Source organism: Balaenoptera acutorostrata, chromosome 12 (assembly GCF_949987535.1).
Source record: "Balaenoptera acutorostrata chromosome 12, mBalAcu1.1, whole genome shotgun sequence".
Lineage (NCBI taxonomy): Eukaryota > Metazoa > Chordata > Mammalia > Artiodactyla > Balaenopteridae > Balaenoptera > Balaenoptera acutorostrata.
The window spans coordinates 16,679,768-16,696,105 of NC_080075.1; positions in this window are offsets into that span (position 1 = coordinate 16,679,768).

Below are 16,338 nucleotides of genomic sequence, written 5' to 3' on the forward strand. Positions count from 1 at the left end.
CATTCCTCCCCTACACAAAATAATGCACACAGCCCATTGTGTTCCCCTTTAACCCTGTGACTTGAGTACTTCCTGCTTCAACAATGGATGCCTCACTCAACATGTCTGAAATTGGACTCCTCCACATGCCCTCACATCTGTATTTCCTTTTGTGCCAGGGGCCTGGTTAACTGCAGCAGCACCCCCCAGTGTCCCAAACTAGACTCCCACTTTCCATCTGAGACTTATTTCCTCAGGCAGGAGCATGGCTACAGGGCATATATAGCTAGCATCCAAGCTCTTTCTCACAACCTCTCTCTCTCTCCGGAGTGCTTTTTTGCTTCTGTCACAGTCCTAACTTCTGCCAAAAAGGATTACAATTCTAAGAAGAATCTGAAACTAAATTTGGTGATTGTGGGACCTTGGAGAGGTTAGCAAATCTCCCTTCTAGATCCTTTCATCTGTTAAATGGAGATAATGTTAAGACTCTGAAGGAGGGCATGAGGTGTAAAAGTATAGTAGACAAAAAGTCATCATCACAGAGGATACACTTCCTTGCAGGAGGGGGAGGGCGTATTTATTCTGCCTGTCTTTCTAGATTCAGTTTGTGATGGATGCCTGGAGTTTGTAGATCTCTTTCATTTCATCTGTGTTTGGAATTAAAAAATAATATAATAACTACTCTGGTCTGAATTGTGTCTCCCCAAATTTTTATGTTGCAACCCTAAACCCTCAATGTGACTGTACATGGAGATAGAGCTATTAAAGAGGTTAATAAGGTTAAATGAGGTCATAAAAATAGGGATCTAATCCAGTATGATCAGTCTCCTTAAGAAGATGGTGAGACACCAGGAATGCTTGTACAGAGAACAGGCCATGTGGGGACACATCCAGAAGGTGGCCATCTGTAAGCCTCAGGAGAAAGCAAACCTACTGATCCCTTAATCTTGAACTTCCAGCCCCTAGAACTGTGAAAAAATATATCTCTGTTTTTTAAGCCACCCAGTCTGTGGCATTTTGTTATAGCAGCCTTAGCAAACGAATACACTCACCTTTGCACTATAAACCTATTCAAAGGTGATTGCTTTCAATGTGTTCATTCCATCACAGCCTGGTGGCAGCATGTAAATAAAGAACATTCAAATCTGGCCTTGGCCATCCCCAAAGTGACTCTCATCTCTTTATTGCAGGAAAGAAATTATCACTTCAATTTGCATGCAGAGAATTTTATTGATAGTGACCCAAGTGCATAAACAGCTTTCATCTTTTTGAAAGGAAAAAAATCAGTTTTCTCTTTGTACAGCACTTCTGGTCTTTTGTGTCTTATAAGGGGCTTGACCCTTTAAACAGACTTTGATATTTGTCTCATTTTTATTTCTGTTATTAAACCTCTCTGCCTGGAAGAGATACTCAGTGGAGTCTCATGCCATCCTCTCCCTTTTAATTGGACCTGGTGTTGAGTGACAGATAAATGATCTTGAATTAATAACAATGACAAATTGCCCTCGGATAGTACTTGTACATAAAAGGAAATACTTCCATTAAACAAATGTTGTATCATTAAGAAACCCATTAATAGCCCTGCCAGTGATCATAGCTGTGTAATTTTTCTCATCACTGTTAATAACCAGCAAAGTTATAATTGCATATGGAGCTTAATTAAGATACTCTATCCTATTAATGAGTGTCCATGCTTCAGATCTTCCGTCAAATGGTCTGCAAACTTTAGACCATATTTCTTGAGGTTCAGGTTCTTGGAAGACATGAGAAGGTATGGACAGAAATGAGGCTGGATTATAAAATCTCAATATGCTGCAATTACTAGTCATTGGGTATTAGAGATGGAATTAGCCTTGTACACCATTTAAGCTAATTCCAGTATTTTAGGATGATTTTTTTTTTGTATTTTACATATTTGTGACTCTTAAATGCAAGGTAATATAAACAATAAAGAAAAATTGCCTATCTCTTAAGTAAATAAACCTTTTACTTATTAAGTAAACTTGGCTGTTTAGTAAATCTACTCTTTCCCTTTTTATATCCTCTTACTATCCATTCATATACATATTGTGACACAGACTGGCCAGATGCTCACCATACCCACCCTCTTTTCTTCCTGAGTACTCACTATATCATGTCTTCCAGCCCCCTTCTTCTAGGTTTGACCAGGGCCTATATGACTTCTTCTTGCCAATGTCCTTGAGTGGAAGCCATGCTAGTCACTTTCAAGAAGAGGTAGTTAAGAGCAGGTAAGCCTTCTTCACGTCTCATTTCCTCCACCTGCCCTCCAGGTGAAAAGGATCCAGGGAATGAGGCACTAGCAAGTGGTGGAACCATTAGTTACAAGAATCCTGTGACCCTAACTAACTGTATGGAGCAGAGACCACCCACCATTCCCCGCCAACATAAATCAGACTGTGATGTGAATGAGAAATTAAGCTTTATTAGTTTCAGCTACTGAGATTTTGAGATTATTTTTACAGCACTCGGCTTACCTTGATACATATATTTTACCTAATTTCATAGCTAGTTATAACTTTTTATTCTACTTTAAAAATTTTTATGCTACTGGATATAGAGTTTCTACATACTACGCAGTCTTGCGTGTGATACAGAATTATAAGAATAGTCCATGTTAAGTGATGTGCCAAAGTAGCATCACCATTTTCCAAATATTACATAGGCCATATCTTGTGTTTTTCTTCTTAGGGAATATCTTTTTTGCATACAATATATTTCCTTAGAATTATGTTTATAAATTGTTTTTCTATAGTCATGTATCAGTTTATATTACCCCTAGCCATTTCAAGAGTATAAATTATAATCCACCTTTCTAAAATCGAGAATTTTTGCCCTTTTAAAATTTACTTGACATTATATGATACTTTATACATAAATACACTGTATATAAAGTATATATTTATAAACATTATATTTAAACTCTTTATAAACAAAATATAAAGTATATATCAATATATATAATATACATACACACGATATAATCACCATATGTGTACACTTATACAAACATAGTTTTTACTTTTAATAACTGGTGAGTTTGACATTTTCCATATATGTTTGCTTACACAAACATATTAGCTCGTTTCACATGGAGCATTTAATCCTATCCATTGGGGAGCACACAACACTTCACTTTAACAGATGACACAACTGAGAGTTGAGGTGATTAGTGAGAGGAGGCAGTGTTAAGATAATGGCTGAGTATCAGAATACAGATCTGATAATTTAAGCACAGTGATTTTTCTATTATAACAAAACTTCCATGTTTATAAAACATGGCATGTCATTCTGGTCCTTATGACTGTCATCTTGGAAAGAATGATCATGACATAAATAAAACATTCATCTCACCATATATCATTCTTTGTCACTTAATAGACAAAGTGAATTCAATAAAGGCCTCTGGGCACTCAGTTATGTGTAGCCTTGGAAGCTCAGATATCATGGCTAAGCTCAGCTCTGACATGGATAGAACCAAGCACAATAATGTATTTCCCAGTCTAGCTTCCTAGGTTTTGTCTATATGACATAGGGATGAATGAATTCTAGAAGAGTGATTTAGTATTAGTTATTGAATGATTGACTATTAGAAATGGCAGGAAGAGGGACAGAGACATATGATATTTGAGGTCATCCTGAGCAGTGTTTACCTACAGGAGAAGCAGGAGATAATGCTGGAAAGACAAGTTAGGGCTGGTATAACTCAATTAAGTGAGCAAGTTCCTACTATGTGCCAGGCACTGCCATAGGTGCTGGGTTGATGAAAGGTAAATCAGATAAAGGTCTTGACTGAGCTTTAAATCAAATAAGGGAGAGTATAATCTAGTGAAGGAATCAGGAGGCTTTGTAAGTAGACTGGAGTTCGAGGCTCAACTCTGAATTTTGTAAGCTCAGACACGCTACCTCAGTGTAATTTCCTCACCTGTAAATTGGGATATCTATAGTACATAGGTTTTCTGGAAGCAAGCTGGGACTATACCTGCAAAGATTTTAGTGCACTGCCTGGCACACAGTGTGCTCCTTAAAATGCTAGTTGTTATCTTTAAAGTTTTATTAACTGGGAAGACCAACTATCAAAACAGTTCCATCATGATTAAATGCAACATAGAAACATCTACAAGATACAACATTAATATAGAAGAGAATTAGAGATATAGTGAATCTGAAAGTAGATTGAATTATTGATACCAATTCTTTTTTAAAAATCAAAGTATACTTGATTTACAATATTGTATTAGTTTCAGGTGTACAGCATAGTGATTCAGTATTTTTGCAGATTATACTCCATTACTGGTTATTACAAGATAATGGGTATAATTTCCTGTGCTGTACAGTATGTCCTTGTTGCTTATCTATTTTATATACAGTAGTTTGTTAATCCTATACCCCTAATATGTCCCTCCCCACTTCCCTCTCCTCTTTGGTAATGACAAGTTTGTTTTCTATATCTGTGAGTCTGTTTCTGTTTTGCATATGCATTCATTTGTATGATTTTTTAGATTCCACATGTATGTGATATACAGTATTGTCTTTCTCTGATTTTTTCACTAAACATAATATTCTCTAGGTCCATCCACGTTGCAACAAATGTCAGTATTTCATTCTTTTTTGTGACTGAGTAATATTCCATTGTGTGTGTATGTTTAACATATATGCATTATATATATATGCCACATCTTCTTAATCCAGTTGTCTATTGATGGGCACATGGGTGGCTTCCATGTCTTGGCTATTGTAAATAGTGCTGCTGTGAACATCCAGGTGCATGTATCGGTATCAATTCTTGACCCCCTCTGTGTCCATGACCTTTGACATATAATTTACACAGTTCTTTCCATCTCTATAGGAAAATTATACTTTCTTGTACCTTAACTTTGGTCAGCCATGCTATTTGCCTTGACCAACAATGTCAGCAAACATAAGGCAGAGGCTTGAATAGTGCTTGTGGAACTGTGCACTTCTGCTTAGCTAAGAGAAGAGCATGTCCTGCTCAGCTGATTGTCTCAGCAGGAAGGTGTATAGACACATAGACACAGGGAGCTGAGCCAGACCCACAGATCCGTAGCTTGAAGTAGAAGTTACCTCTTTTACTCAAGCTTAGAACAGTTTACCCCCATACTTGTGAGTAAGAAGTAAATCCTCATTGTCTGCCAATTAGATATGGAATTGTTGTTCCACGGCAATGCTTACTGATACAGGGTTGATGTTCAAGGATGATCTTTTCAGAAAAGTGACTTATAAATTGGATTTTGACCAAAGAATAGGAATTTTCTAGGAGGAAAAATGGAATAAGGGTATTCCAGAAGAAATAATATCAAATACAACAATTCAGAAGTGTGAAATACCATAACTTAGCATTTCAGTATTTGGGCCCTGAATGGAGCAAAGAAGGTTAATAAAGGAATCAGAAGAATGATCATAGACATAAGGAAGAGTGTCCAGTATGCACAAAAGAGATCTAAGAAGAAAATTTAAAGTGTTTATTTTTTCCTGAAAGAAGCAAATCCATTGTAGCAATAATTAAAATGATAGATTTTTTTTTTCAAGTTTTCTTAGTGTTCTCATTTATTCTACTCTGCTCTCTTAGGAGAGGTAGCTTCTCAAACTGATATCAAGCCATGACTTGTTTTAAAAATTGGAGTATAGTTGTTTTATAATGCTGTGTTAGTTTCTACTGTACAACAAAGTGAATTAGTGTTCCCTGTGCTATACAGCAGGTTCTTATTAGTTATCTATTTTATACATATTAGTGTGTATATGTCAATCCCAATCTCCCAATTCATCCCATCCCCTATGCCCCACCTCCTGCTTTCCTCCCTTGGTGTCCATACATTTGTTCTCTATATCTGTGTCTCTATTTCTGCCTTGCGAACAGGTTCATCTGTATTATTTTTCTAGATTCCACATATATGTGTTAATATGTAATATTAGTTTTTCTCTTTCTGACTTATTTCACTCTGTATGATAGTCTCAAGGTCCATCCACATCTCTACAAATGACCCAATTTTGTTCCTTTTTATGGCTGAGTAATATTCCATTGTATATATGTACCACATCTTCTTTATCCATTCATCTGTCGATGGACATTTAGGTTGCTTCCATGACCTAGTTATTGCAAATAGTGCTGCAGTGAGCATTGGGGTGCATGTGTCTTTTTGAATCATGGTTTTCTCTGGGTTTTATGAAAGTGAAAAAAAATCACAAAATAAAATGGAGATAATTCTCATTAATTTCATTTCAAAATTATTTTTAAGCAGGTGAATCGTTCAATACCAAGGCTTTTTGCCTCTTACCTATAAAAATCCCTCCTATGACCAATCCCTTCTCGTCGCAAAGGTCCCCTTTCCATGTTATTCTGGATATAGTCAATGAGATCCTCTCTTTAGATCTCTTAGGGCTCCTCAACAGACCTTCTTTCTTCCTAATTTAAGTTATAGTGGAAAGATTATTGGACTGGGAATCAGAAGTTCCTGGCTGCTATCCTGCTAAGACAATCATTTGTTTCTGCTAAGACAATGATTTGTTTAAGTCCTTGGACAATCTCTTTTATTGCTTTGGGCATCCATACTCATCTGTGAAATCAGAGGTTTTGATGGGATAGTTTTTAACATCCCATCCAGCAATAATATCCATATATTCATGTGTCTATCCATCCAACAAATATTCTTTGAGTCTCTACTACATGTCTGACAATGTCCTAGATCTTGTTCTCCTTTGGAGGTAAAAAGACAGTCAATAAATAAACTGATAAATAAGAACAATGTGTGATGCTGATGAGAGTTCTTCAGAAAAATTAAAATGTGATGGGATATGATAGTGATTTGGTGACTGATTTACATTGAGTAGATGGTAAGACATGGTCTCGCTCAGGAAGTGACATTTCAGTTGAGAAGCAAACTACAAAAAGAGGCCAGACTTGTTAAGATGGGGGAAAAGTATATCTATCCTGAGTGATAATTCTCAAGAACTTATTCAATAAATATGGGGGATGGTAGGACTGGGCTATGTGGGGCCATCGCTAAATTGTCAAATAGCTTCCATTACTGCACTGATTGGTTAGTTCTACACTGACCGCTCAAAAGACCAAACTGCTTGTAGTGGGCAGGAGGCATAGGGTACGCAGACTAGCAGCACAGTAAATCAAATTACAGAGAGAGTGGGCCCTGAGACATGGATGGAAGGAAGTAAACCATGAGGGTGCAGCTTAATCACTTGGGAATATAATAGGACCATTAGAGAGCATCTGGGCAGCCCCTCCTCTCAGACAGGGAAATTGAGGCCCAGAGAGGGAGAGTAATTTGCCTAAAGGCACAAGGTTCTACCCTGCACGTCATGTATTTAATCCCTAAGAATCACTAATTTACGTAAATCATGAATCAGCCTCTGATGGGATTTGCAGATTTGAGGTGGAGGAGGGAGAGTATGCTCCAATATTACTATGGCTGGCTGGAGTGTAGTTACCTGTTATTACCAAATTCCACTACTTCTCCATATTCAGGTCCCATTTGGATACAGCAGGACAGTTGCAACACTGACACTCACATACATCAATTGAAAGCTCTAAAAAAAAAAAAAAAAAAAAAAAAAAGGCTGGCCTGCTTACTCTATAGCACAGTGTAATTCCCATTGGGCTTATTCTAGAGATTTGAGTCCTAGACTTGACGAAGGAAGTCTTACGTAGTAGCAGGAAAATGCCAAAATCCTGGAATCACAGTCCAAAGCTCTGTGTTCTTTCCCTTTGTCTGCCCTTTAACCTTTCATTCCCCAGCCTGGAAAACAGACCATCTCACTTGCCTAGCCTACCACATGTGGTTATCAAGAGTTAAGTAGAGACCTCAGGATAGCATTTTGTATATTAAGCAATAAATGGGAAAGGTGATTGGATTATTTACTAACTTAAATTATTAATTAGCTGGGTTGCTTTACTTTTCTGGGTCACAGTGATCTCATTTTTTTTACAAAAGGGGAAATTAGATAAATAAACTCTAAGGACACTTCCAGCTCAAACAGCCTATGATCTGACAAAATGGTAGACTTAAATCCTCAGAAAAGTATCCTCTATGCCTTTCTTTTTTGCTATGTGGTTTGCCACTGGAACCTAATAAATCCTGTGCTATTGGAGGGAGGATTTCGTTACTAGAAAGTTGGTGGTCTTACTTCACACATATGCAAAACTCTAAGGGCATTTGAGTTGAAGCTGGAAAGGGTGTTTGACCCCACAGCACCCTTTTCTAAAGTTGGCTGACATAGAACCACAATTTCTCAAGTTTATGCTTGAAAAATAGCTAATCAGATATCTCTATGATGCTTCTTGCTAGGTTTTCAAATGACCACTTGATGAACCACAAATCTAGATGGATTTACACAGCAGGAGTAGAGCCCTTTATGAGTTCATGGTCATAGATAACCTATTCTCATTCAGGTTCTCAGGGCAGGATTTTGTAAATCGTTGGATTGGATAATTGCTCCCTGAATAGTAAAGTAAACTCATTAGGAGGCCATGAAAAATTAACTCTCATTCTGAAGCAGGAGATGATTTGGCCAATTCCCTAGATATTTCCGAAGATAATGGGCGCCCTGTTGGCTAGCAGCTCTCAAACTTTTTTGTCAGAAGTTCATGTTTGCTACATGAACCAAAACACAAAAAACGAAAACCACCTTTCTCATTTGTTCTGTTTCAAAAGGAGGAAAACATTCACCTTTGTTTAATTGCGGAAGAAGTGTTACTGTACAAGCAGATTTGGGAAAATTACATATCTATCTCTTAGCAGTGGGGACTGGTGATATGTAATTTTTTACTTGCAAATATAACTTAAAGTCTGGTTATTTGAAAATCATCAGTCAAAAATCCTGATAAACATGTATACCACTCTGCATGGTAGATTTACAAAAAAACCCAAACAAACAAACAAAAAAGAAAACTAAAACTAAACATAATTGATAATGATAGAATAAAACTCATAACATTTCGACACTGAGAAGTAAGAATGTCAGCAAATGGAAACCATGGCCTACTGAAGACAGCCCTGATAGTATATTGACAACCCTTTTACTTTGTTACTGATGATCTTCACATATAAAACCCACAGGATCACCAAGAATTGTAGAGCAGAAAGGCTTAGCAGAATACTGAATTATATATAGTCTCCAGTAAACTCTTGTAATACCCTAGTTTTCAAGTTCTATTAACCCTTGATAACTACCATAGGAGGTCAGTAGTTCTAAGTCATCTTCATAATTGCAAACCTGAGTCTACTACAGAATGGCTTATCATTCACCTTAGAACTGAAGAAAGTTTGTAGACCAGGAGAGAGATGTCAGGGTTCCTATTGTGGATTAATTGTCTGATGGTTAATAGTACTTAAATGTTTTTTACATGGAAACTTTGGTGTTCTGTATGAGACTATATTTTAGTGTAAAATGAATCATATTCTCTCTCAGTGGATCACTTAATTCCAAGAAATGGGGACTTAAGTACTTACCAAAGATTATGCTTTCAATTTAGTAATTACCTGAGAGAGAGAGAAGAAGGGAATATTACTAATTTCTCACTAAATATCAGGAATTTTGCTTAATGTTTTACATATGTCACATTTTTAATCTTTTAAGCAATCTCATGAGATATTTACTATTTGTATTGATTTATAGACTGGGAAGCAGAGACTCAGAACGTTACTTAATTTGCTCAAGTTTATACAACTAGTAAGTCTTGGACCCGGGATTTGAATCAGTATCTTTCAGTTTCAAAAGCCTGTTCTTTTCACATTATTGATCCTACAAAGATGACAGATATCTTTCCCCAACATTTAGGACACATACTTTTCAACACTCTTACCATCGTTAGAATAGATTTGTCCATAATCTTGCTCATGGTCTGGAGACTACTGCAGCCATGAATGGCCAGCATTCAGGTTTAGCACATGGTGTGAGTTCCTTGAGAACTTTTTTAAAAAATAGAATATACCAATTCCAGAATTTCCACATAACAACACAAGGAAAAAAAATTTTTTTCTGTCGTCTTTTTAAGAATCAAAGGAGTGGAGAACTTGATAAGTGTCATCAGCTAATCATTTGAAGAGAAGACCAATGAGAGGAACATTTAGTTTCCTGGGTTTGTGATGAAATTTCAAAGCCAGCAATATCACATTTCATCTCCCCGAATCCCATAGATCTACCCCACCCAAGAATGCCACTGGAGGATTTGGATGCTTTTGAGAGCAGAATATCAAAGAACAGACAATGAATAAGTTATAAGAGTGGGGAGAGTCTTTAGCCACTTTGCTTTTGGAGTATGGTGTTCCAGAGACAGCTCTACAGTGAAGACAGGTGAAGATAAACATCTCACTCCTGTGAGCATAGCACCAGGAGCCCTGCCAGATAATTTATGTGCATAAGTGTCTATAATTACACATGTTCATACATATTCATTCCCATGCTCCTAATTTTAGAGAAGGGAGAAGTGAATAAATTGAGTAGTAATTTGATTGTATTTGATTCAGCTGGCTCTCCAAGTGCCTTATAAAGGTCCCAGAGTAAGTTTCCACTAATAGAGAATTCAGTTCAGACTGAGACCTTGGGGAGTAGTAGATAGACTGATGATGGAGTGATTGAGTCATTCATTTACTCAAACATTTTATTTATTTATTCACTCATTCAACAGTTATACCTGACTCTGCCCAGGCACAATGCTGGGTATAGAAGACATCCAGGTTGATGAGTGATTGGACCGGTAATGTGTCTATTCTTGAGGGGAAGCTGGTCTGGTCATGAAGGCATTGATGACAGGACAATGTGGCCAAGTGCTAAAGTAATCCAACACGGGCTTGAGTTTTAGTAATGATTTTCTAGAGATGGAGAAATCTGAGCTGCTTTTTGAAGGAGGGTTAAGAGCTATCTGGATGATGAAGCATGGAGGGCATTCCAGATGCAGGCACAGCAGAAATAAGGTCCTTTTGATTTACAGCAATTTTGTACCATGAGAAGGAAATGGGGAGAATGGTTGAAAAAGGGGTCCCAAGTCAGATGGTTACCTCACCTAAAAACTAGGATGGGGTCTTTAAGGGTTTTACGCTGGGGTAATACACTAGATTCATCTCTGAAAGATCATTCAGGCTCCTGTGTAGAGAGGGAGGACTGGATTTGGTATAAACTCTGGGCAGAGTGTTGAGCTAGAAATCTACGGGAGAAGTTCACACAAGTAATGATGAAACTCAGAGCTTCATTCATAACAATAGAGACTGTAGGAAGGAGGGGGAGGTTTGATAGATATAAGAAAGGTAAAAATTATACAACTTGGGGATATTATGGTAAATGAGAGAAGATAGGATGGTAAACAATGTTCCTATTTAGGTAATTGGAGGATTAGGATTTTATTCTTGAGGAGATCACAACGGAAAGAACAGATTTGGGGAGGAATGTGCATCAAATTAGCTTAAGGACATGGTAAGTTGAAGAAGAGAAGTCTCAGAATTCATGCTGAGCTGAGGCTTGGCCACACTATCGAACTGACCTAGGACTATTTTCAGACCCCTGGGAAGCCTAGAGCATTAGCCAGCTGTGTCTGCCAATTTTACATAGAGGAGATGCCATCTTGGGGCTTTAACTGTGATCCCAACCTATTTACTTGGTGATCCTCAAATGTGCCTACTTTTTTTTGTACCTTGGCCTCATGGCTAAGGTTTGTTTCTCACAATTCATTACATCATCCTACACTCAATGCAATGAACTTATTTTCTCTTATTTCAACAACTGCTTCAGCCTGGCACTCTTGATGTGCTTTTTACCTTCCTGTCTTTGCCTGGATGTCCTTAAGACTCTCACCCTTTCCCAGACTATAAAAATTGCTCTTGGAACTCTATTCTTGACTTCAGCATGAGAGTCTCCTCTCTTCCTGATCCTAAGTTGTCTCATCTTTCCCTAAGCACACCCTGGACAAGGCTGTTCCCAGGGCTCTGTCAGATGGCACCGGCCTCTATTTGCACTAGGACGATTTCTCTTCCTATTTGCTTCCCACTCCTGCAGGAGCCTCCAGCAGGCTGAGCAGCCAGTGTCAACACTAGGCTCTTTTCCTTAGATATACAATGTCCACCATTTGTTGTTGACTCATTTACTACCCTGGAGTTTGTGGAATGAAGGGATAAAGAGAGATCACAGAGACTTGTTCTGTGAGGGAGCCAGGGGAGGCAGGTCTGTCGCTTCCTTCTTCCCAAGCCATGCTGGGCAGAAGCCAGAAGCCAGGCCATTTAGTTTAGGGGAGAAATAAAGAACATCCAAATGACCAGCAAAGGCTCTGGAACTGTACTGCCAAGACCCAGTGACCTGGGCATCAGGAAGAGGAAGTGTGCTAAGACAATAGGGAAGTGGAGAAATCAACTGAGCCTGGAACAACATAGAGGAGGGCATATCCAGAGGACAGACATGTGGATTAACCTTACTTGAGATGTGTTTGTCAAAACCATGATGGGAATCACAGCATCACACAGTCACAGACCCTTGGAGCTAGGAAGATTGTGAGATCATATTAGAAAGCCCATGGAAGGAAGGTGGGTGGCCTAAATGAGTGAGTAAGTAGGGATGATGGCAGATGGTGAGTGATAACCCTCCACACAGACAATAGATGACAGACAATATGCAGCAAGTTGTCCTGGTGTTGCAAGACCTTCACATTTTTCAAGAAAAGCCAGAAATCTGGATTTTATGTAAACTTTCATGACTTCTAAATGCTGTCAAATAATTAAAATTGCTTTCAAATCCAGTAAAATACAAAACACATCTGTGAGCTGGATGTAGCTGCCAATTTAAATGGTTTCTGTATATTTAAGGTGATAATAGTTGAGGCCCAGCAAAGTGAGAGGATTTCTCTCCAATAATTGGTCCAATAATTGTAGAAGGGCAAGTAAGTGATGGCTTAGCATACTGTTTTCCTTCCCTCCCTATCTCCAATCCAACACCCTGTGGAGACATGGGAACATAAAGTATTCTACCTTCTTCCCAAACAAAAGTGATGGGATGGGGCAAAAGACCCTGCTTCTTGACTTTCTATTGGCTTGGCCCCTCCTCTGTGAGGGTGGCTCCTGTTCAGTACAGTGAAAATGGAAAGAGACCTGGATAGCATTCTAGCACAGGCTTAGCCACTAACCTTGCATCCTTGGAAAATTCTCTTCTCCTCTTTGGACCTCATTGTCTTCATAGATTTAATGAGGCTCTCAGCCTTATAACTTCCAAGTTCCCTAATAAGTCTAATCCAAGTGAACCTGTTACCAAACACAAGTTCATGTACCTGATGCACAGTGAGGCCAAACAAACCGAAACATCAGAGTTTGGAGCAGAGAAAAGTTTATTGTAGGGCCATGTAAGGAGATGGGGGGTTCAGGTTCAAAAAACCCCAAACTCCCCAAAGGGTTTCAGCAAAGCACTTCTAAAGGCAAAGAGAGGGAGGGGCATTGTTAGTTGTTGCAAACTTCTTGGCGTCGGAATACTTTTCTCTTACAGCTATCCATGTAGGTCAGGTCATGATGTTCCTGTAAACCTCCAACAAGACAAATGTTATTCTCTGTTCTGCAACTTTTTATCTCTAGATGAATGGACTCTCAGAACCCTGAGAATAGGCAATCCTGTATATTTCAGGCTATAGGCAACATTCTTTTACAAAAGGTTCAGAGCCAGCATGACTAAGCACAGGCAACGAAGAACAAGGATTAAAGTAAAAGGAACAGATCTAATATGGAGTCAGATTTGCTTTTCCCTATTACAATTGCAAGCTTGCTTTAAATATCTAAGCCCTCATGTCAGGATCTTTGTTAGCATTTCCTTCTGCTGCATTCTTCCCGCCCTTCATTCCCTGCCCCCATCTGCACTCTTATTCTGACTACCTGGTGTTCCCGTGCTGCTCCCCAAAGCCTGGAGTTTCATTGGTATGTACCACTGGGATCCACCCTTCATTGCCTATAAGATCCATTTCAAATCCTTTTTACCACCAAAACTCACCTATCCAGGTAGAGAACTAGCATGCCTAAGTATTGGAAATGGGTAAATAAATTTCTCAGCATATGAATATTAAACTGAAAAACTTAGGGAAAATATTAGAGCTAATGAGAGTTGAGTAAAATGGCCATTAAAAAATAAATACAAAAAAGTCTGTATTTTTTCTCTAGATTAGCCATAGCCAGTTAGACACACACACCCCTCTCCTACAAAAGATCTTAAAAAGAAATTTACAGAACCTACATGAGGAAAACTGCAAACCTTTACCATGGTGCATAAAAGAAGATGGGTATAAATGTCCATGCAGGAGAAACCATATTGTAACAGATGTGCCCCAAGTTAATCTATAAATTCAGTGAATTCCTTCCAATTCAGTACATTAGTAGAATATCAATAAAATTTTAATCACATTTTAGATGTAGCATAGAGGTAGTTATAAAATGATTCTCAGCTTTATTAGAGAAATGAAGTACTACCTTCCAAATATATTCAGACTCCAATCATGTTTCTTTCCATCTCTTTTGGTCCAAGCCATCAGCATTCCTCATGTAGATCATTGTCATAGTCTTGTAACAAGCTTGTGCTCCAACTCCTTCCCTTTTCAGTCTGCTCTCAATACAGTTTCCAGTAAAGTCCTGTTAAAATGTTAATTAGATCATGTTACCTTCCTGATCAAAATCTTCCGATGGCTTCACAGATCTTTGAGAGTAAAAATAAAATTATCGCAGTAGCCTGTAGTGAACTACATGATCTGACCCCTGTTATGGACATGTTTCAAATTCCACTCCTCCCACTGCCCACTCTGGCCAGGAATACTGGTCTCCTGGGCGTTCCTCAAAGGCAGCCTAAATGTAAAATTGTACAATGGTGCAGCTGCTTGGAAAAGAAATTGGTTGTTCCTCAAAATGTCAAACATAGAGTTACCATATTATCCAGTGATTCCACTGCTAGGTATGCACTCAAGAGAAATTAAAACATAAGTCTACACAAAGACTGGTACACAGATATTCATAGCAACATTATTCATAATAGCAAAAAGTACAAGCAACCCAAATGTCCATCAACACATGAGTGGCTAGAGAATGTGGTATATCCCTGAAAGGAATATTATTAGTTGATAAATTAGCTAAGAATGAAGTACTGGTTCATGCTAAAACATGGCTGAAACTTGAAAACTATGCTAAATGAAAGGATCTAGTCACAGAAGACCGATAATTGTATGAAGTTATTTATATGAAATGTTCAGAATAGGAAAATCTCTAGAGACAGAAAGGAGATTAGTGGTTGCCTAGGGTTGTGGTGGTGGTGTGTGTGTATGTGTGTGTGGGTGCGTATATGTGTGTGGTGAGGGAAGGAAATGGGAGAATGACTGCTAATCGTTACAGGGTATCTTTTTTAGGTGATAAAAATCTTCTAAAATTGATCATGGTGATGGTGGTATAACTCTGTGAATATACTAAAAACTATTAAACTGCATACTTTAAATGGGTCAATTGTGTATGTGAATGAATAAACAAAGCTGTTAAAAAGGTAAAATGATTGTTTACGAAGGGCTTTTACATATACGATCTCATACTTTCCTCGAATGACCAGGAGAGTGTGTGCTATGGCCATGGGATCACCTCCATTGTGCAGAGGAGAAAACCAAGTCTCAGGTTAGCCATGTAATCCAAGACCACTCCACTAGTAAGTGAATCATCTACAAATGAGGGTTTCTGGCTTCACATTTCACGTTAGCCCCTCCCCCCACTGCTTCTTACTTCTTTGCCCCTCTGATTTCTAGTTTTCGACCTGGGCTCTGAGCCACTTCTGATGAGTGCTTCATTCTCCATTTGTATTTTCTTCACCATGACCAACAACTTATTCATTAATTCATTTATTTGTCCATTGTAAAAGATGAAGACTGTTCTCTAAGCAGACTGCCAGAAATCTGAATTATTTCACAGTCAAGGGTTTTGAAAATTCTGAAAGTGATGGTCCTTCATGAGAAATACTTTCTGGGCTCCTATTGATTATGGAGTCAGGCTACAGTTCTGTCAGCTGATCTATCTGCTAGAAGAGTTAACCTCATGTGGCCTTGTCTTGACGTATTCATTTCATTTCATGGTTTCCTTCCTAAAGTTTTACCTCAATGACACTCTCTAAACTGGTTATTCTGACCGTCGGTCATCCATATATCTCTAATACTCTAAAAACTATACTTTTTCTTTCTTTCTATCTTTTTCTGTATTTCTTTTAATTTTTCTAATACCTATTTGAGGAAGGAATAAGTAAATGAGTGCCTGGCACATAGGATTTTAAGAAAGGGACTGGCAAATCCAACTTTTTCATTCAGGGGATTATCTCTAGTGGCAG